Genomic DNA, 21838 nt, shown 5'->3' with positions numbered 1-21838 from the left:
AAGCAGTAATCAAAGCAAAAGCTGGCTACTTTGAAGAACCTAGAATATTACATATTTTCAGTTGTTTCACACTTGTTTGTTATGTATATAATTCCACATGTGTTAATTCATAGTTTTGATGCCTTCAGTGTGAATCTACAATTTTCATAGTCATGAAAATAAAGAAAACTCTTTGAATGAGAAGGTGTGTCCAAACTTTTGGTCTGTACTGTATCCTGAGATACACCCTCCCTGCAGGCCGGAATATAGCTGATTTTACATATTTTGTCACTAATTAAATTTGGAGCTAAGCAAATTTTGGGGCAAAATTTGGCGAAGCATCCCAATTGAATTTTTGAACTTAGCTCATCTCTAACGAGCACCATCATCATCTAGCCCTTTCTTATCAACTGCCTTTTAAAGGGAAACAGAAGAGAGAAATAATTTGTGCATACGTCTAGTTTCAGTTTCAGACTAGACCACAAATACGGAAGTAGGTTCAGAAACAAGAGTTTAGAAACTTGAGGACTTAAAACAAGGATCCTGAATGGGCGAGTTTTTACTGAAGACTCTGCCTGAGGAGGTGCTGATGGGGAGTACAATAAAGGAGTTCAAGAGGGGCCTGGATGTATTTCTGGAGCGTAATAATATTACAGGCTATAGCTACTAGAGAGGGGTCGTTAATCCAGGGAGTTATTCTGATTGCCTGATTGGAGTCGGGAAGTAATTTTTTATTCCCCTAAAGTGGGGAAAATTGGCTTCTACCTCACTGTTTTTTTTTTTTGCCTTTCTCTGGATCAACTTGCAGTATGACAGGCCGAACTGGATGGACAAATGTATTTTTTCAACCTTATGTACTATGTTACTATTAGGGTCATACAGAGTTAAACAGAGACAAGATGGCAGCAGTATTGCTAAGGTGGTCATTATATCACTCTCACCTATAAAGGGATAATTTTCAAAAACAAAATGTGCTTTGATGTCTAATGATGTATGTATGTAAATGATTACAATATTAGAGAAAAAGGTAGCTTTTTTTGGGGGGGGGGGGGGGGGGGACTGTACAATTGAAGGGAGGCTCTAAGGCCCTGTTGGGCTGGCTCTAGCCTGGATACAAGATGAGATAGGTTGGTCATGGATACATACCATACTGGTTCTGTATGGTATCCTGTGGCACATTTGCCCACAAATGTTGCAACTTTGCCCTTTCGATACTTCACACTCGTAGGTTGCCAAAGCTGGCCTCCCAGCTGGTCTCATGCTGGATTGATAATAAATTTGGTGACATCCTTGGGGTAGGGGCCACTATTAAAGGGGCAGTTGCTGTGGAGGTCACTGTTAAGGGGTCACGGGCCTCTATTAAAGGGACAGCTGCTGTGGAGGTCACTGTTAAAGGGGTAGACACTGTGGAGGTCACTTTTAAAGGGGCGTTACTGTGGATGTTACTGTTAAGGGGGCAGGCAGCTGTGAAGGTCACTGTTAAAGGGACGGGTGCTATGGAGGTCTCTGTTAAGGGGGCAGGGAACAGTGGAGGTCACAGGTAAGGGGACTGTCCCCTATGGAGGTCAGTCTTAAGGGGCGGATTGCTGTATAAGTCACTGTTAAGGGGGCGGGCCCCTGAGGAGGTCAATGTCAAGGGAGTGGGATGCTGTGAAACTCACTGTTAAAGGTGTGGGCTGCTGTGGAGTTCACTGTTAAGGAGGCGGGGTACTTTAGAGGTCACCTTTATGGGGGATACTGTCGATATCTTTTAACGACATACAGAAACATTAAATCAAATAAATAAAATCTACCCGTGCAAAGCCGGGTCCTTCTGCTAGTATGAATACATATATACACTGCTCAAAAAAATAAAGTGAACACTTAAACAACACAATGTAACTCCAAGTCAATCACACTTCTGTGAAATCAAACTGTCCACTTAGGAAGCAACACTGAGTGACAATTAATTTCACATGCTGCTGTGAAAATGGGATAGACAACAGGTGGAAATTATAGGCAATTAGCAAGACACCCCCAATAAAGGAGTGGTTCTGCAGGTGGTGAACACAGACCACTTCTCAGTTCCTATGCTTCCTGGCTGATGTTTTGGTCACTTTTAAATGCTGGCGGTGCTTTCACTCTAGTGGTAGCATGAGACGGAGTCTACAACCCACACAAGTGGCTCAGGTAGTGCAGCTTATCCAGGATGGCACATCAATGCGAGCTGTGGCAAGAAGGTTTGCTGTGTCTGTCAGCGTAGTGTCCAGAGCATGGAGGCGCTACCAGGAGACAGGCCAGTACATCAGGAGACGTGGAGGAGGCCGTAGGAGGGCAACAACCCAGCAGCAGGACCGCTACCTCCGCCTTCTTGCAAGGAGGAACAGGAGGAGCACTGCCAGAGCCCTGCAAAATGACCTCCAGCAGGCCACAAATGTGCATGTGTCTGCTCAAACGGTCAGAAACAGACTCCATGAGGGTGATATGAGGGCCCGATGTCCACAGGGGGGGTTGTGCTTACAGCCCAACACCGTGCAGGACGTTTGGCATTTGCCAGAGAACACCAAGATTGGCAAATTCGCCACTGGCGCCCTGTGCTCTTCACAGATGAAAGCAGGTTCACACTGAGCACATGTGACAGACGTGACAGAGTCTGGAGACGCCGTGGAGAACGTTCTGCTGCCTGCAACATCCTCCAGCATGACCGGTTTGGCATTGGGTCAGTAATGGTGTGGGGTGGCATTTCTTTGGAGGGCCGCACAGCCCTCCATGTGCTCGCCAGAGGTAGCCTGACTGCCATTAGGTACCGAGATGAGACCATATGCTGGTGCGGTTGGCCCTGGGTTCCTCCTAATGCAAGACAATGCTAGACCTCATGTGGCTGGAGTGTGTCAGCAGTTCCTGCAAGACGAAGGCATTGATGCTATGGACTGGCCCGCCCGTTCCCCAGACCTGAATCCAATTGAGCACATCTGGGACATCATGTCTCGCTCTATCCACCAACGTCACGTTGCACCACAGACTGTCCAGGAGTTGGAAGATGCTTTAGTCCAGGTCTGGGGGGAGATCCCTCAGGAGACCGTCCGCCACCTCATCAGGAGCATGCACAGGCGTTGTAGGGAGGTCATACAGGCATGTGGAGGCCACACACACTACTGAGCCTCATTTTGACTTGTTTTAAGGACATTACATCAAAGTTGGATCAGCCTGTAGTGTGTTTTTCCACTTTAATTTTGAGTGTGACTCCAAATCCAGACCTCCATGGGTTGAAAAATTAGATTTCCATTTTTTTATTTTTGTGTGATTTTGTTGTCAGCACATTCAACTATGTAAAGAACAAAGTATTTCAGAAGAATATTTCATTAATTCAGATCTAGGATGTGTTATTTTTGTGTTCCCTTTATTTTTTTGAGCAGTGTATATATGTATATATATATATATATATATATATATATATATATATATATATATAGTGACATGCCCCTCATGTCACTACTAGGGTGACTGTCACATGCGATGCCTCCCCAGATCATCACATCAGCAGTTGGAGCAGTGTGTTGCATCCCCCACAGCCTCCATACTCGTGCCAGAGACTGCACTAAGGCTACTTTCACACCTGCGTTCGGTACGGATCCATCTTGTATCTGCACAGACGGATCCACACCGATAATGCAAACGCTTCTTTTTAAAAAAAGTCTAAACGTTTTCAATTGCACCATATTGTGTCAGTGAAAACGTATCCATCCCCATCCCCATTGACTTACATTGTTAGTCAGGACGGATCAGTTTGGCTCTCATCGTCAGGCGGACATCAGAACGCTGCAAGCAGCGTTTTGGTGTCCGCCTCCAGAACGGAATAGAGGTGCAACGGAGCCAAATTGATGCATTCTGAACGGATCCTTATCCATTCAGAATGCATTGGAGCTGAACTGATCCATTTTGGGCCGCTTGTAAGAGCCCTGAAACGGATCTCACAAGCGGACCCAGAGACGCCAGTGTGAAAGTAGCCTAAGTGATAAAGTACATGGAAGGTATATTGGACTGTAGTATTCACGTTAAATTGCCGTGTTGGCACTTTGCGATAAATATGTGGGTTTTGGGTTACAGTTTCGGCACTCATTCTGTAAAAGGTTTGCCATCTCTGCTCTAGCGTGACCGTTGTGGGATCCTAAAAACTAAAGATGATAGTCTGTTCCAGTCTAGGATTCATGACATCACTGCAAACAAAGGTGACGATGGCTGGCAATGGCAGGACACAAAATGGGCTCCGTGACACCAAATGTCCTTTTCCTAAGATCGCGGAAGTAGTTTGGGCAGAAACTGGTGTGTACTGAAGGAGCCGACTGTATCTGGATGGTGGACAACAAAATTGTGGGAGCTGCTTATGCTTATCAGTGGATCAAACAATCCTCTCTGCTAGTAGTCGGTCTTGGTTGTCCAGAGCCCTTTATGTAGCCACTGCTCCCACCACCTCCTAACAGCTAGGTCAGACCAGCCTAGATGGCTGGCAACTCGTCAAAATGACCATCCTGCTTCTCTTAGTCCAATGATGTATCTCCTCTGAAAGTCTATCAACTGGGTATATCGTAGAGGCATGTCTAGCAGTCACCGATAACTCACCAAAAGGTACACTACCCAAAAGTAGCCTCTGAGAACCTTTCTATAGATCAGTTTGGGAAGCGCTTTTATGCCCTCTTGTGGCAAGACCCAGTGTCTAATCAGACCGCAACTGTAATCATTGCGTTTCTGGATCCGGCAGGGTTCAGCAAAAACGTTTCCATTACAGATAATACAACCGTCTGCATCTGTTATTAACGGATCCGGTTGTATTATCTTTAACATTTATTTAACTTTGCCAAAACGGATCCGTTTTCTATTGTGGCAGATTGTGATCAGTCCCCATTGACTTGCATTGGGGGTCGTGACGGATCCATTTTGCTCCGCAACCCAGAAAGGAAAGAAAACCGCAGGACGCTGCGGTTTTATCTCCGGTCTGGGAAGGGAACGGAATACATTTTGGAGCATTCCGTTTCCTTCAGTTCAGTTTTGTCCCCATTTACAATGAATGGGGACAAAACTGAAGCGCTTTTTTCCGGCATTGAGCCCCTATGACGGAACTCAATACCGGAAAACTAACGCTAGTGTGAAACTGGCTTAAGCTACATAATAATAATCTCTATAACTAGGCAGGTTAGTCGATACTTTGCATAGAACATATAACAGGAGGTTTCTATAGAATATGACAGGATGATGAGGCAGGATGTTCTATAAACTGTTTACCCAGATGTTCTCTGCAGTTGTGCTTTATTACCCAAGTCAACAGTCTTTACAGAAATGACTTTGTTATCCCTTAAAATGATATGAATTTCAAAAACTTTTCCAACATGGTGTAGTGGATGGATCCGGTTATGTCGGAGCTGCTTCAACTGAAGAGATTGGTCACCACCTCTGTCTAAGGCACAGGATGGATCTGTGGAGTTCTGGTGCCAGAGCTACTGTAGACCAGCTGATTGGTGGGGGGTGCCAGGTGTCAGACCCCCCACCAATCTGATACTGATGGCCTATTGTGACAACAGGCCATCGAGATCCCATTACTGGAAAACCCCTTTAATGACATACGCATTATGGTCATTTACAGCATGGGGTGGTTTAATGGTCCAAGCATCATTTTTACTGCTTGTGCAACCCACCAAATTTTTGCTATTGTTTATACATGTCACATAGGGGGTTCTTTATTACTATGTTTTTAGAGATTTTTTTAAAATCTCTTTAAGTTTTATTTGGAGGAAAAAGCTGTTTTATTTCAGCTGCTTATTCTTTAAATATGGAAATTGACACCAAAATAAATGTTTAATATTAGTTTCCTGTTTTGGTCATTTAAAAAAAAAAATTTGTTTCATGTGAAAAGGCCGACTATGCTGACGATTTCGGCCGGTGTGGACTGTGTTTCTACTTTATTCTCACTTGTATTTTAAAAGTATCAAAATAAATCACAAAACACATTTTGGCAGGTGGGACATTTACGCATTTTTATTTTGCAATTTTCTTTATAACTGAGGCATCCACATGTGGCAAGTGAAGCTTGTGCGGCATAACGGCCCTGCCTGGCAATGTAGAAACCACTATGTGCACAAAACAAGCAATCACCGACAGAATATATTAAGGGGCAGCGTCCAAAACCATCCATAGAAACAGTAAAGGATCACTACCCCCCCCCCCCCATCCGAACTATCGTTATTACTTCTAGAAGTACAGATGTAGCAAGGGTTAACACACAAATTCTTAACTCAGAATGGTCACAAAATGTAACATATCCAATAAATATATTTTATATCATGTCATCTTCAATTATAAAACTAAACAATCCAGAGATGGTGGGCAGTGGCGACTCTAGGAACAATATATAGGGGGGGCACAAAGATACCACAGTCAAAAATGGGGGGCAAAAACAAAATAAGTATATATAAATAATGTTACAAAATACGAGAGAATTGCGGTCTGCAGCGATACATTTATAATAAAACAATTTACTTACAAAAGAAGCTATTCAGTCGTCTGCTGTGCCGTCCTCTGCTTGCTTCCGCAGGTGCACTGTTATGGTGGATCTGTGGAAGACACATTATGCTTCTCATTAGCCCTCATTATGCCTCTCATATCAGCCCTTATGCCTCATTAGCCCCTATTATTTCTCTTATTAGCCCCCATTATGCCTCATTAGCCACCATTATAAGCCATTATGCCTCTTATTAGCCTCCATATGCCTAATTAGCGCCCATATGCCTCATTAGCCCCCATATGCCTCTAATAGTCTAATTAGCCCCTATTGTGTCTCTAATTAGCCCCCATTATGCATAATTAGCCCCCATATGCCTCCAATTAGCCCCCTATTAGCCCCCATATGCCTCCAATTAGCCCCCATAGGCCTCCAATTAGCCCCCATAGGCCTCCAATTAGCCCCCATAGGCCTCCAATTAGCCCCCATAGGCCTCCAATTAGCCCCATAGGCCTCTAATTAGCCCCCATAGACCTCTAATTAGCCCCCATATGCCTTCAATAAGCCCCCATAGGCCTCCAATTAGCCCCCCCATATACCTCCTATTAGCCCCCATATGCCTCCTATTAGCCCCCATATGCCTCCAATTAGCCCCCATATGCCTCCAATTAGCCCCCATATGCCTCCTATTAGCCCCCATATGCCTCCTATTAGCCCCCATATGCCTCCAATTAGCCCCCATATGCCTCCAATTAGCCCCCATATGCCTCCTATTAGCCCCATATGCCTCCAATTAGCCCCCATAGCCCCATATGCCTCCAATTAGCCCCCATATGCCTCCAATTAGACCCCATTATGCCCCCAGCAGCCACATTTTTAATAAAATAAAAAAAACACTTACCTCTCCTGCTCCTGGACGGACGCCGCCTGCAATTTTCTCCCTCCTCAGTCGACTGTGCTCTAAACTGGCGCGCACAGCGTGAGGTCACAGAGCGTCCTCACGCTGTGCGCAGCCCTGCACAGCCGACAGCCGACAGCCGAGGACCAGGAAGTGGTGAGTACAGAGCGTTCACCACTTCCTGGTCCTTCGGTACTAATGAGCGCTTCCATAATGGAAGCGCTCATTAGATAGTATTCACCTGGGGGAATCAGCGTGGGGGCAACCGGGGGGGCAAAGAACAACATGGGGGGGCGATTGCCCCCTCTCGCCCCCCTCTAGCAACGCCACTAATGGTGGGACATACAATAAAAAATAATCAAGGATTCCCCAGTGGTAAATTCATGCGAGATGAGCGAACCACATGACTTCTACAAATACAGCGGTGGCGGGGACCCCAAGTGTTGGATTTATCTACAGGTACATTTTGGTCAGGATGTGCAGATTAAAAGGATATTTCTCTAGGAGGGCGAGTAATGGCTTCTATGTAAATAGGCAATCCTAGCCTGGGTCACTTTTTGGGAGAACTTGCACATTACTGATGAAATGTGCCCAGTAAGACCACAGATGACAGTTTTTTTTAATGTTACAAATACTTATAGGTGTAGAACAGACCGGGGCTGGAATAGGCAGATTGTTATCCTTTTATATCAGGCCCTGGTTTTGTGCTTCACCAGGTATGGTTGAAAGATACACTACTCCCATAGATTCACGATGTGTCACGCAGACAGACTTACTCTCATCAGTGGTAGCCTCTCTCTCTATTACTACCCCTGTGCTGTCCCATGCTCAGTTAGAGGTAGGTGGAGCGTCCTTAAAAATTATTTTAGGACTTTAGGTCACAAGCTTAGGGCAAGGACCTCAAACGCAGTGTTTTCCAAAACACTACCTGTACCACGAGCCACACAAGAAAGGCATGGGCTGTCCCTCAATGGAGAAGGAGCAGCTGTTTGGGGGGAGAAGATAGCTAGAAGGTTGGAGGAGTGTTTAAACTAGAGACTGGGGCGGGGTAATTACATTATAGGAGGGGAAGAAAGTGCAGAGAGACTGGGGGCAAGGTAATAGAACTGGGGGAGGAATGGAAGGAGGGAGTAGAGCTGTTCAGAAGGAAAGGTGTAGGGTAAAAAATATACATAAACCTCTTAATTGTATGTATACTAATGCCAGAAGCCTGACTAATAAAACTGGGGAACTGGAATTAGTGATGTGTGAGGAGGACTATGACATAGTGGGAATAGCTGAGACATGGCTGGATGATAGCTATGACTGGGCGGTTAACGTACAGGGTTACAGTCTGTTTAGAAAGGATCGTCAAAACCGGAGAGGGGGAGGGGTCTGCCTTTATGTAAAGTCCTGTCTAAAGCCCATAGTCCGAGAAGATATAAGTGAGGGACATGAACATATGGTTAGAAATACATGGAGAAAAAACAATAAGAAAATACTAATAGGAGTTTATTCTAAGGCTACTTTCACACTCGCATTTTGTGTGGATCCGCCATGGATCTGCAAAAACGCTTCCGTTCAGATAATACAACCATCTGCATCCGTTCTGAACGGATCCGTTTGTATTATCTTTAACATAGCCAAGACGGATCCGTCTTGAACACCATGGAAAATCAATTGGGAACGGATCAGTTTTATATTGTGCCAGATTGTGTCAAAGAAAACTGATCCGTCCTCATTGACTTGCATTGTTTTCCAGGACGGATCCGTTTGGCTCAGTTTCGTCAGACGGACACCAAAATGCTGCAAGCAGCCTCCAGAGTGGAATGGTGACTGAACGGAGGAAAACTGATGCATTCTGAGTGAAATCTTTTCCATTCAGAATGCATTAGGGCAAAACTGATACGTTTCAGTCACCCATGACGGATCTCACAAACAGAAAGCCTAAAAGCGAGTGTGAAAGTAGCCTAAGCTACCTAATATACCAGAGTCCACAGAAAATCTACTACTAAACAAAATAGACGAGGCGGCAAATCATAATGAGGTCGTTAGCAAAATTTAGCCAACTAAGAGAGGCCATAGGCCTAACTAACTGGGACAAAGTCCTCAAAATTAAAAATACAGCCACAAATTGGGATATTTTTAAAAGCATCCTAAAATCTAAATTGTGAAAAGGTACATACCTTATGGCAGGGATGGCCAACCTGAAGTTTTCCAGCTGTTGCAAAACTACAAATCTCAGCATGCCCAGGCTACCTACAGCTATCAGCCTACAGCAGGGCATGGTGGGAGTTGTAGTTTTACAACAGCTGGAGAGCCGAGGGTTGGCCATGCATGCCTTATGGGAATAAAAGGTTAAGGAACAAGAAAAAAAAACAAAGTAGATAAATAGAAATGTAAAGAAAGCAATAAATGACAAAAAGAAAGCATTTAAAATCACTAAAATAGGAGGGTAGTGAGGAAGCATTAAAAAACTACAAGGAAAAAAATTGAATATGTAGACAAATAAAAGCAGCCAAACAAGAGAGATTCATTGCCAAAGAGTAAAACTTCTGCAGGAAGGTCATTCCATGCATCCACTACTCTCTCAGTAAAGTAATACTTCCTGATATTACTTTTAAACCTTTGCCCCTCTAATTTAAAACTATGTCCTCTTGTAGCAGTTTTTCTTCTTTTAAATATTCTCTCCTCTTTTACCTTGTTGATTCCCTTTATGTATTTAAAAGTTTCTATCATATCCCCTCTGTCTCGTCTTTCTCCCAAGCTATACATGTTAAGGTCCTTTAATCTTTCCTGGTAAGTTTTATCCTGCAATCCATGTACCAGTTTAGTAGCTCTTCTCTGAACTCTCTCCAAAGTATCAATATCCTTCTGGAGATATGGTCTCCAGTACTGCGCACAATACTCCAAATGAGGTCTCACTAGTGCTCTGTAGAGCGGCATGAGCACCTCCCTCTGTCTACTGGTAATGCCTCTCCCTATACACCCAAGCATTCTGCTAGCATTTCCTGCTGCTCTATGACATTGTCTGCCAACCTTTAAGTCTTCTGAAATAATGACCCCTAAATCAGTTTCCTCAGATACTGAGGTTAGGACTGTATCACTGATTTTATATTCTGCTCTTGGGTTTTTACGCCCCAGGTGCATTATCTTGCACTTATCAACATTAAATTTTAGTTGCCAGATTTTTGACCATTCCTCTAGTTTTCCTAAATCCTTTTCCATTTGGTGTATCCCTCTAGGAACATCAACCCTGTAACAAATCTGTGTGTCATCAGCAAAAAGACACACCTTACCATCGAGGCCTTCTGCAATTTCGCTGATAGAGATATTAAACAATATGGGTCCCAGAACAGATCCCTGAGGTACCCCACTGGTAACAAGACCATGGTCCGAATATACTCCATTGACTACAACCCTCTGTTGTCTGTCCCTCAGCCACTGCCTAATCCATTCAACAATATGGGAGTCCACGCACAAAGACTGCAATTTATTGATAAGCCTTCTATGTGGGACAGTATCAAAAGCCTTACTAAAGTCTAGATAAGCAATGTCTACTGCACCTCCGCCATCTATTATTTTAGTCACCCAATCAAAAAAAATTAATAAGATTAGTTTGACATGATCTCCCTGAAGTAAATCCATGGGATTTTAGATGTTCCACAATCCTCTCCCTAAGTATGGTTTCCATTAATTTCACCGCTATTGATGTCAGGCTTACTGGCCTATAGTTGCCCGATTCCTCCCTACTACCTTTCTTGTGAATAGGCACAACATTTGCCAATTTCCAATCTTCTGGGACGACTCCTGTTGCCAGTGATTGGTTAAATAAATCTGTTAATGGTTTTGCTAGTTCGCCGCTGAGCTCTTTTAATAGCTTTGGGTGTATCCCATCAGGCCCCTGTGACTTATTTGTATTAAAGGGTTTCTATCACTTCATATGACATAATTAGCTGGCAGACACTAGCGATCTGCTAGTGTCTGCTCTGGCCAACCATCCTACTATAATCACTTGTGGGGCAGCGGTTTAGCTAAAAAACTAACTTTTATAAATATGCTAATGAGCCTCTAGGTGCTATGTGGGCGTCATTAGCACCTAGAGGCTCCGTCTACCTTCATACACAGCGGCCGCCCAGCACGTCCCTCCAGCCCGCCCATGTCCTCCTCCGTGTGACGCAGCGGCCGAATTCTCGCGCATGCGCCGTGCGCGGCTGTATTCGGCGCATTAGAGATGTCTGAGCTCGGAGCGGTCAGACATTCAATGCGCATGCGCCGAATACAGCCGCGCATGCGCATTGAATGTCTGACCGCTCCGAGCTCAGACATCTCTAATGCGCCGAATACAGCCGCGCACGGCGCATGCGCGAGAATTCGGCCGCTGCGTCACACGGAGGAGGACATGGGCGGGCTGGAGGGACGTGCTGGGCGGCCTCTGTGTATGAAGGTAGACGGAGCCTCTAGGTGCTAATGACGCCCACATAGCACCTAGAGGCTCATTAGCATATTTATAAAAGTTAGTTTTTTAGCTAAACCGCTGCCCCACAAGTGATTATAGTAGGATGGTTGGCCAGAGCAGACACTAGCAGATCGCTAGTGTCTGCCAGCTAATTATGTCATATGAAGTGATAGAAACCCTTTAATTATAGACAGCTGACTTAGAACCTCTTCCTCTGTAAAGACACATGCATCAAAAGATTCATTAGTCTTCTTTCCTAACTGAGGTCCTTTTCCTTTGTAAAAACTGAACAGAAGTATTCATTGAGGCAGTCAGCTAGTTTTTTATCTTCTTCCATATACCTTCCTTCTTTTGTTTTTAAATTTGGTAATTCCTTGTTTTACTTTCCTTTTTTCATTTATGTATCTGAAGAATGTCTTATCGCCTTTTTTCACTGACTGAGCTAATTTCTCTTCTGCCTGTGCTTTAGAAGCTCCTATAACTTGTTTGGCCTCTCGCTGCCTAATCTTATAAATTTGCCCATCATCCTGTTTTTTTTTTTTTTTTTTTATAATTAATAAATGCTATCTTTTTGTTTTTAATGATTTTGGCCACTTCTGCTGAGTACCACAGTGGTCTCTTCCTTTTTTTGCTTTTACTGACAAGCCTAATGCAATTATCTGTTGCCTTCAGAAAATTGCATTACCCTAAAATTTTCTTCTATTATATAAATGGAAAAAAGTATAAATCCCCATTAAAAGTGCCCTGTCTGACCCACAAAGAAGTACAGCGGCATGTTAAAAAGATTAAAATAGACAAATTGCTGGGACCAGATGGCATACACCACCGTATCCTAAAAACTATTGAAGGTTTGAACTGTTAGAAGGTTTTCTAAGACAGCACACCAAAGGCGGCATATAGCTTCAATTCTCAGTTTGATAAAAGGCACCAAATTGAGCCCGAAACGTCGCAATAAGCAATAAATGTAACTCTGAGATTGTACCACTGGTAGAATAAATGTTGAATTGGAGCTATATGCCCTCTTTGGTGTGTTGTCTCCAAACTATTGATATAAGTTATTTATAGACACCTTGGGTGGAAGGAGTCTGAGGTGACGTGCACCCACAAAAGCCACTGATAAGACGTGTGCTGAGGTCTTGCTGTGATTAGAAGAAGGTTTTCCAAGAGATGCTATCTTGGAGTGCCTCAATGAAAATATTCAAATAACGAACGCCATATCAGCATGGCTTCATAAGGGATAGGACATGTCAAACTAATTTACTGTAATCAGTTTCTATGAGGAGGTAAGTTCTAGACTTGACCGCGGCGAATTAATGGATGTCGTATATCTGGACACTGTACCACATAAAAGGTTGGTATATAAAATGAGAATGCTTGGACTGGGAGAAAATGTCTGCATGTGGGTAAATACCTGGCTCAGTGATAGAAAACAGAGGGTGGTTATTAACGGTACACACTCAGATTGGTTCACTGTCACTAGTGGGGTACCACAGGGGTCAGTATTGGGCCCTATTCTCTTCAATATATTTATTAATGATCTTGTAGAAGGCTTGCACAGTAAAATAATTTTTGCAGATGACACTAAACTGTGTAAAGTAATTGACACTGAAGAAGACAATATACTGTTACAGAGGGATCTGAATAGATTGGAGGCTTAGGCATATAAGTGGCAGATGAGTTTTAACACTGACAAATGTAAGGTTATGCACATGGGAAGGAAGAATGCAAGTCACCAGTACATACTAAATGGTAAAACACTGGGTAACACTGACATGGAAAAGGACCTAGGAATTTTAGTGAACAGCAAACTAAGCTGTAGCAACTAGTGTCAGGCAGCTGCTGCCAAGGGCAATAAGATCATGGGTGGCATAAAAAGGGGCATAGATGCCCATGATGAGAACATAGTCCGGCCACTTTACAAGCCAGTAGTCAGACCACACATTGAGTACTGTGTACAGTTCTGAGCTCCTGTAAACAAGGCAGACATAGCAGAGCTGAAGAGGGTTCAGAGGAGGGAAACTAAAGTAATAACTGGAATGGGTGGACTACAGTACCCTGAAAGATTATCAAAATTAGGGTTATTCACTTTAGAAAAAAAGACGACTCAGGGGAGATCTAATAACTATGAATAAATATATCAGGGGTTAGTACAGAGATCTCTCCCATCATCTATTTATCCCCAGGACTGTGACTGTGACCAGGGGACATCCACTGCATCTGGAGGAAAAAAGGTTTGTACACAAACATAGAAGAGGATTCTTTACGGTAAGAGCGGTGAGACAATGGAACTCTCTTCCTGAGGAGGTGGTGATGGTGAGTTCACTAAAAGAGTTCAAGAGGGGCCTGGATGTATTTCTGGAGTGTAATAATATTACAGGCTATAGCTACTAGAGAGGGGTCGTTGATCCAGGGAGTTATTCCGATTGCCTGATTGGAGTCGGGAACAACATTTGTCCCCCTAAAGTGGGGAAAATTGGCTTCTACCTCACAGTTTCCCCCCCCCCCCTTCCTCTGGATGAACTTGCAGGATAATAGGCCGATGGACAGATGTCTTTTTCAGCCTTATAAACTATGTTACATCCTTTCTGTCATTCCACTTGACTGCAAATAACTTGACATTTACAAGTGTGAATGACGCCCCTTTTTCCACATGTTTGGACACCAGCTCTTGTGGAAATCCAGCTCTATTTTTATACTTTCACATATAGGCCCCTGTATTTGCAGTTTTACAGGAATGGAGGGTCCCCATACCAATCACAGGCAGGGTGGTACCTAGAAAAATAGTTCTTTTTTTTTCTCTCACCAAACATTTGTGTTTAGAGGAGATGTATAAAAACAAACAAAAAACCTTAGCTTCACTTTTAACTGGATCTGTCCTTTGATTACCAATATTTATTTAATACAGGAGTCTATGTGTGTTTGGCGAGCTCTCACAGCGGTCCCAATCGTCGCTCCAAAACCCCCAGCTACCTCTGGTAACTGAAATCAAGGCACTGTTTTATCTCCCTGTAAAAAGTAGTATCTGAAGGAATGAAGCCAGTTAGTGATCACCATAAAAACATATACGGGAGGTTACTAACAGGCTAAACATGAAGATGAAAAAATTCAAGAGATCCGCTCACCTCTGTTACCCTCAGGGTAGGTGCACCAAACAAAATTTGCGATCACCCCTTAAAAAATGGTTAAATTGTAGATTTAAATGTGATTGGGCACTCGTATAAGGAGGTATAGGACACAATTTATTAATAAAATTGACACTAAAAATACAAATACAATTTAAGCATAAAAATATTCTGTTGGAAATAATGGAGAACAATCAATCCTGATTTTTGGCCGCGGCTGGCGGTCCAATCGTCCACAATATAATGTCTGGTAGCAAATCCTGATTACAGGAAAGGGGTAACTGAAACGGCCAGCCTCCGCCCAATCAGGTGACGGTTCTCTACAATTAGGTACATAAACATAAAATAGTCAACACATTTGGCTAAGCAAGATAAAATACTGTATTTGGTCCTATATATAAACAAATGCACGGTAAGTGCTGAATTGTCACTGGGTATTCAATAGGTTTGGTTTATATCCAGGAATAATATTCCACATGTGTAGCAGTCTCTGTAGAAAATATGTACTTCCTTTTGTATCTACAATGTTGTTACAATTATAGCAGAGTTCGGTCTTTGAGTGCAACTCTAAATACCTTTCCTCCTGGTATCTTGACGATATAGCTTCACAAGTTTTGACCCACTATGTGGGCTTACCTTTGCCGGCGTACCTCTGCTCGCTGGGTGGGTTCACACTCCGCAATGTGTGCCGGCGTCCCGGCTCTGGAGTTAGCCGCGTCCCACGTGTCTCTCAGCTGACTGCAGGGTATGACACAATGTGAGGATTCCGTACCTCTCTGGCGCAGGTTAATGACGTCTTAGAGTCTTTATTCTTGCAAAGCGGAGAAATTCTTTTTCCTTTATAGTGCACTATTGTTTGTAGATGATGGAGTGTTTGATCCAGGGTATTCCGCCAGACGCGTTTCGGGGAGACGCTGTCCCCTTCCTCAGTGGCATACCCCAAATCTTTCAACGGTCTTAATTTATACTCATTGTCGGTCTGTTTCAAAGGCCGATCTGGATTTTAGTTGTATTTCAAAGACCGATCTGAATCTGGCTTTTCTGTTTCATCTTTTATTTGCGTTTATGTTGCGTTTTTTTCTGCAGAGTTGTCTTTTGTCTTAATCTTTCTTCTGTACTTATAGTAGTGGTGTGTTTATCATTATTTCAGAGTAGTTTTTTATAAATCTTCCCATTTTCCCATATATAGGCTCTTTTTTCTTCACTTATTGTTAAAAGTATTTGTTATCATTTTTAAAACCATACAATATCACTATATAAAAATTCTAATTAAAATAAATAAATAAATGCAGATTTTCACAGATTTTATATTAAAGGGGTATTCTCCCTTTATTAGCAAGTATTCACAAATTCATTTGCAGGAAAAAACGCATATGCGATTTTGTTGCGTTTTTTTAAAAATTACCTGCGTTTTATTTTCTAACACTATTCTTGGGGTTCCTAGATTATTAAAATTCATAAAGGTCCACTTCAAATACTAACTTTCATATGTATTTTCTCCTTAACTTATAAGGGGAAGAAAGAAAAGGAGTGGCCTATGTGGGGCAGAGGGAGAGTTGCAGTGCTGGAAAACAGCCAAACTTGCAACTCTCCATCGACACCCACACAGACCACCCATGTCTATATGAAGCCGAATATCTCTAATTCGGCATTTAGGCCTCTTGGTAGCATGCTACCGAATTCATAGATTTTTCTCGATTCTGCCCGCGATAGTCTTTCAATTTGATTTCCTCCCGGCCAATGCTTTTCAACCTTCTCCAGTGCCATGAAGGAGAGGCCCCTTGGGTCTTGGTTGTGTGCATCCTTGAAGTGTCTGGACAGCGAGTGTTTATCATAACCTTTAGTGATATTATTCAGGTGTTCTGCTATCCTGACCTTCAAGGTGCGTTTCGTTCTCCCTATGTATTGTCGTGGGACGCGGCTAACTCCAGAGCCGGGACGCCGGCACACATTGCGGAGTGTGAACCCACCCAGCGAGCAGAGGTACGCCGGCAAAGGTAAGCCCACATAGTGGGTCAAAACTTGTGAAGCTATATCGTCAAGATACCAGGAGGAAAGGTATTTAGAGTTGCACTCAAAGACCGAACTCTGCTATAATTGTAACAACATTGTAGATACAAAAGGAAGTACATATTTTCTACAGAGACTGCTACACATGTGGAATATTATTCCTGGATATAAACCAAACCTATTGAATACCCAGTGACAATTCAGCACTTACCGTGCATTTGTTTATATATAGGACCAAATACAGTATTTTATCTTGCTTAGCCAAATGTGTTGACTATTTTATGTTTATGTACCTAATTGTAGAGAACCGTCACCTGATTGGGCGGAGGCTGGCCGTTTCAGTTACCCCTTTCCTGTAATCAGGATTTGCTACCAGACATTATATTGTGGACGATTGGACCGCCAGCCGCGGCCAAAAATCAGGATTGATTGTTCTCCATTTTTTCCAACAGAATATTTTTATGCTTAAATTGTATTTGTATTTTTAGTGTCAATTTTATTAATAAATTGTGTCCTATACCTCCTTATACGAGTGCCCATTCACATTTAAATCTACAATTTAAACATGAAGATGGCTTCTCTTATATGTGGGTTTTTTGATGTCTAACAAGAGATGATTTATGGTTACAAACACATATCACATTCTGAACATGAAAATGGATTCTCTCCTGTGTGAACTCTCTGATGTGTATCAAGATCTGATTTCTGGTTAAAACATTTCCCACATTCTGAACATGAAAATGGCTTCTCTCCTGTGTGATTTCTCTGATGCATAACAAGTTTTGATTTACAGTTAAAACATTTCCCACATTCTGAACATGAAAATGGCTTCTCTCCTGTGTGATTTCTCTGATGTATCACAAGATAGAATTTCTGCTTAAAACATTTCCCACATTCTGAACATGAAAATGGCTTCTCTCCTGTGTGATTTCTCTGATGTGTAACAAGATAGGATTTCTGCTTAAAACATTTCCCACATTCTGAACATGAAAATGGTCTCTCTCCTGTGTGAACTCTCTGATGTGTATCAAGATCTGATTTACGGTTAAAACATTTCCCACATTCTGAACATGAAAATGGCTTCTCTCCTGTGTGATATCTGTGATGTATAACAAGATAGGATTTCTGCTTAAAACATTTCCCACATTCTGAACATAAAAATGGCTTCTCTCCTGTGTGAACTCTCTGATGTGTATCAAGATCTGATTTACGTTTAAAACATTTCCCACATTCTGAACATGAAAATGGCTTCACTCCTGTGTGAACTCTCTGATGTGTATCAAGATCTGATTTATGGTTAAAACATTTCCCACATTCTGAACATGAAAAAGCCTTCTCCCCTGTGTGAATTCTCTGATGTATAACAAGATATGATTTGTTCTTAAAACATTTCCCACATTCTGAACATGAAAATGGCTTCTCCCCTGTGTGAATTCTCAGATGTGCAACAAGAGCTGATTTAAATCTAAAACATTTTTCACATTCTGAACATGAAAATGTTTTTCCTCTTACATGAGCTGTTTGATGTTTAGCACCTCTTCTGTGACTTTTATTCTGTGTTACAGTCTGTGATGAATCAGAAGATCGGACTTGTTTAAAATAATCAAATGATGCATTGTTGCTTTGATTGGATGAGGGTATATCTTGCTTATTGGCATGCTCTTCAAATGTATCTCGTGTGATACCACAATCATCTACTTCAAAATCTGAAAATAAAAGATGTTTCTCTGAGTTCCTGGTACAGTCATCTGCCAAGAATAAAACACATTTTATTATTGATGAATAACATTAAAATTGTATTGAAGTTTTATAACTTTTCCAATAAAAAAAAATCCACAGAAATTACAAGGCATGGCACAAAATTCAAGTATCAATTGACTAAAACAGTGGTCGCCAAACAGACCACAATCTAATAGTAGACAGAGGGGCATAACTAGATAACGCTGGCTCCAACCTTCAGCAACTTCCCTGCAACCCCCACCCAATCAGTAATTTAAAAGATATATAAATAAAACATTTACTAGCGCTGGACAAGAGGCGACGAATCCCCTCTTAGTGCCCCACACAATAGTTATCTCCCCTCAGTGTCCATTTCACAGTGGAAATCCCCTTTAGTGCCCTCTTCACAGTACTGATGCTCCCCAAGTGCCCCCACTCAGTAGAATGTCCTCGAGGTCTCTAAACAGTAGGTATGCTCCCTAAGTGCCCCCACACAGTAGATATGCCCCCTTTGTGCGCCCCCTGCAGTAGTGCTGTCCATTAGTGTCCCCTTTACATCAGTGAAGCTCCTATACTGTGAATAAAGTTAAAAAAGTAATACCGAGCACATCATGCTCTTCCCAGCAGCAGTGTTTAGTGGTGAGACAGTTTTTTTGTATGACCTCTTAAAGGGATTCTGTCACCTCTTTTTACCCTATAGAGATGCGGACATGCACGGCTAGATCGGCGCTAGCATGTCAGCAATATACCTGTCCCATATCTTTGTGTGGTTTTATTTAGGGGAAAAAATGATTTTATATATATATATATATATATATATATATATATGTAAATTAGTCTGGTAAGGAGCCCAAGGGGCTGTACTAACCATTCTGGAGCCCAGCCACACCCCCCTGTAAAGGAGCCCAGCACCGCCTGTAACCAGCAATCTCCTCCTTGCTCACAAAGTCAGATCGCCGTAATCTCGCAATGCGCAAGTTCGCGCATACGTAGTTCCTTCCATGAGGCTGATGCCAGCACAAGGAAGAAACACTATGCAGGCACTGTGCATACACGAGCTCGCGCATCGCGAGATTACGGCGATCTGACTTCGTGAGCAAGGAGGAGAATGCTGGTTACAGGCGGTGCTGGGCTCCTTCACAGGGGGTGTGGCTTGGCTCCAGAAAGGTTAGTACAGCCCATTACCAGGCTAATTTACATATATATAAAATAATTTTTTCCCCTAAATAAAACCACACAGAGATATGGGACAAATATATTGCGGACATGCTAGCGCTGATCTAGCTGTGCATGTCCGCATCTCTATAGGGTAAAAAGGGGTGACAGAATTCCTTTAAGGCTACATTCACACGTGAAAAAAAGGCCATAAAAAACGAACACACATTTTTCATGGCCATTTTTCAACCACTTTTTGAATCCCTTTCTTAGTCGTCTGGACGTTTTGCATTCATTTTTAACGGCCATTATTTGAGGATGATTTAGATGATTTTCATTAGCTTTTTTTATTTAATTACCAAACCCTGCAGTATACATAATGTCCCCCATAGTGGCCCCAGGTAGTAATGATGTTCGCCAGGTTGGCCCCAATCAGTAATAATTAATATGGTTAATAATGTGTAGGGTTTTGTTTTTATGTTTTTCATTTTCAATCAATAATCTCTTTACGCTGCTCATAGCAACGCTTCAGCATATGTAAGGTAGAATTCAAACTGTACAAAGGCAGACCATTTTGTCACTTCACGTTCAGAAGGGCCTTTTTGGCTCCATAAGAATGGCTGGACAGTCCCCTGGACATGACCAACGCCATCTGCAAGCCACGTTGCTTTTTCAAAAATTGATGCACCATAAATTTATGATGTGTGCCATGCAGGGAACATGTGTTATTTCCCCAAATGAAATGCAGCCACAATGTTCCTGCCATTGTCACCAACCACGTTGTCCAGTTGTAGATGGAGGAGAGAAATCCAGCAGGAGACTTGCTGCCTGATGCAGATTACCAACGGATCTATGTAGCTTCTCTTGCAAAAGCTCATCAGCTTTAAAGAGGACCTTTCATGTTTTTTTTTTTGTGTAGATAAATACCTTTCCTTGGGGAGTACCCCTGCTGATGCTGCCACTCTGACTGTTTTTTTCAAACATTGCTTCTACGCCCCACTGTGCCCCCCTGCATTTTTTCCGCTCAGTATGTTAATACTGTGCATCGGTACAGGGAGGAGGAGACGCCAGGGTTTCTCAATGGGCGTCTCCTTCTCCCTGGCTGTGATGCTCTCTGCTGTGATTCGATCGTGGCACAGCCAGGGAGAAGGGGACGCCCATTAACCACCTCAGCCCCCCTAGCTTAAACACCCTTAATGACCAGACCACTTTTTACAATTCTGCATTACACTACTTTCACGGTTTATTGCTCGGTCATACAACTTACCACCCAAATGAATTTTACCTCCTTTTCTTCTCACTAATAGAGCTTTCATTTGGTGGTATTTCATTGCTGCTGACATTTTTACTTTGTTTGTTATTAATCGAAATTTACCAAAAATTTTGCAAAAAAAATTACATTTTTCACTTTCAGTTGTAAATTCTTTTTAAAAAAAAATACATTTCTATATAAATTTTTCTCAAAATTTGATGTTCTACATGTCTTTGATAAAAAAAAATGCAATAAGTGTATATGTATTGGTTTGGGTAAAAGTTATAGCGTTTACAAACTATGGTACAAAAATGTGAATTTCCGCTTTTTGAAGCAGCTCTGACTTTCTGAGCACCTGTCATGTTTCCTGAGGTTCTACAATGCCCAGACAGTAGAAAAACCCCACAAATAACCCCATTTCGGAAAGTAGACACCCTAAGGTATTCGCTGATGGGCATAGTGAGTTCATATAACTTTTTATTTTTTGTCACAAGTTAGTGGAAAATGATGATTTATTTTCTTTATTTTTTTTTCTTACAAAGTCTCATATTCCACTAACTTGTGCAATGTGTTTTGGGGTGTCTTTTTAAATATACCCATGCTGGGTGAGAGAAATATCTCTCTAAAATGACAACTTTGTATAAAAAAATGGGAAAAGTTGACTTTTACAGAGATATTTATCTCACCCAGCATGGGTATATGTAAAGATACACCCCAAAACACATTGCCCAACTTCTCCTGAGTACGGCGATACCACATGTGTGACACTTTTTTGCAGCCTAGGTGGGCAAAG

At 42.3% G+C, this 21838-nt stretch overlaps 1 protein-coding gene and 1 pseudogene across 1 annotated transcript in view; one reads left to right on the top strand and one right to left on the bottom strand.

The window, feature by feature from the left end:
• The window catches only part of LOC121003519, an 869303-nt pseudogene that overhangs the window by 350761 nt on the left and 496704 nt on the right, over positions 1 to 21838 (bottom strand).
• LOC121003546 (zinc finger protein 22-like) overlaps positions 1 to 21838 on the top strand; it is a 717821-nt gene that overhangs the window by 543647 nt on the left and 152336 nt on the right. The window lies entirely within an intron of this gene.

The sequence above is a fragment of the Bufo bufo genome, chromosome 6 (genome assembly GCF_905171765.1).
Source record: "Bufo bufo chromosome 6, aBufBuf1.1, whole genome shotgun sequence".
Taxonomy (NCBI): domain Eukaryota; kingdom Metazoa; phylum Chordata; class Amphibia; order Anura; family Bufonidae; genus Bufo; species Bufo bufo.
This window is presented reverse-complemented; position numbering and strand designations above follow the sequence as displayed.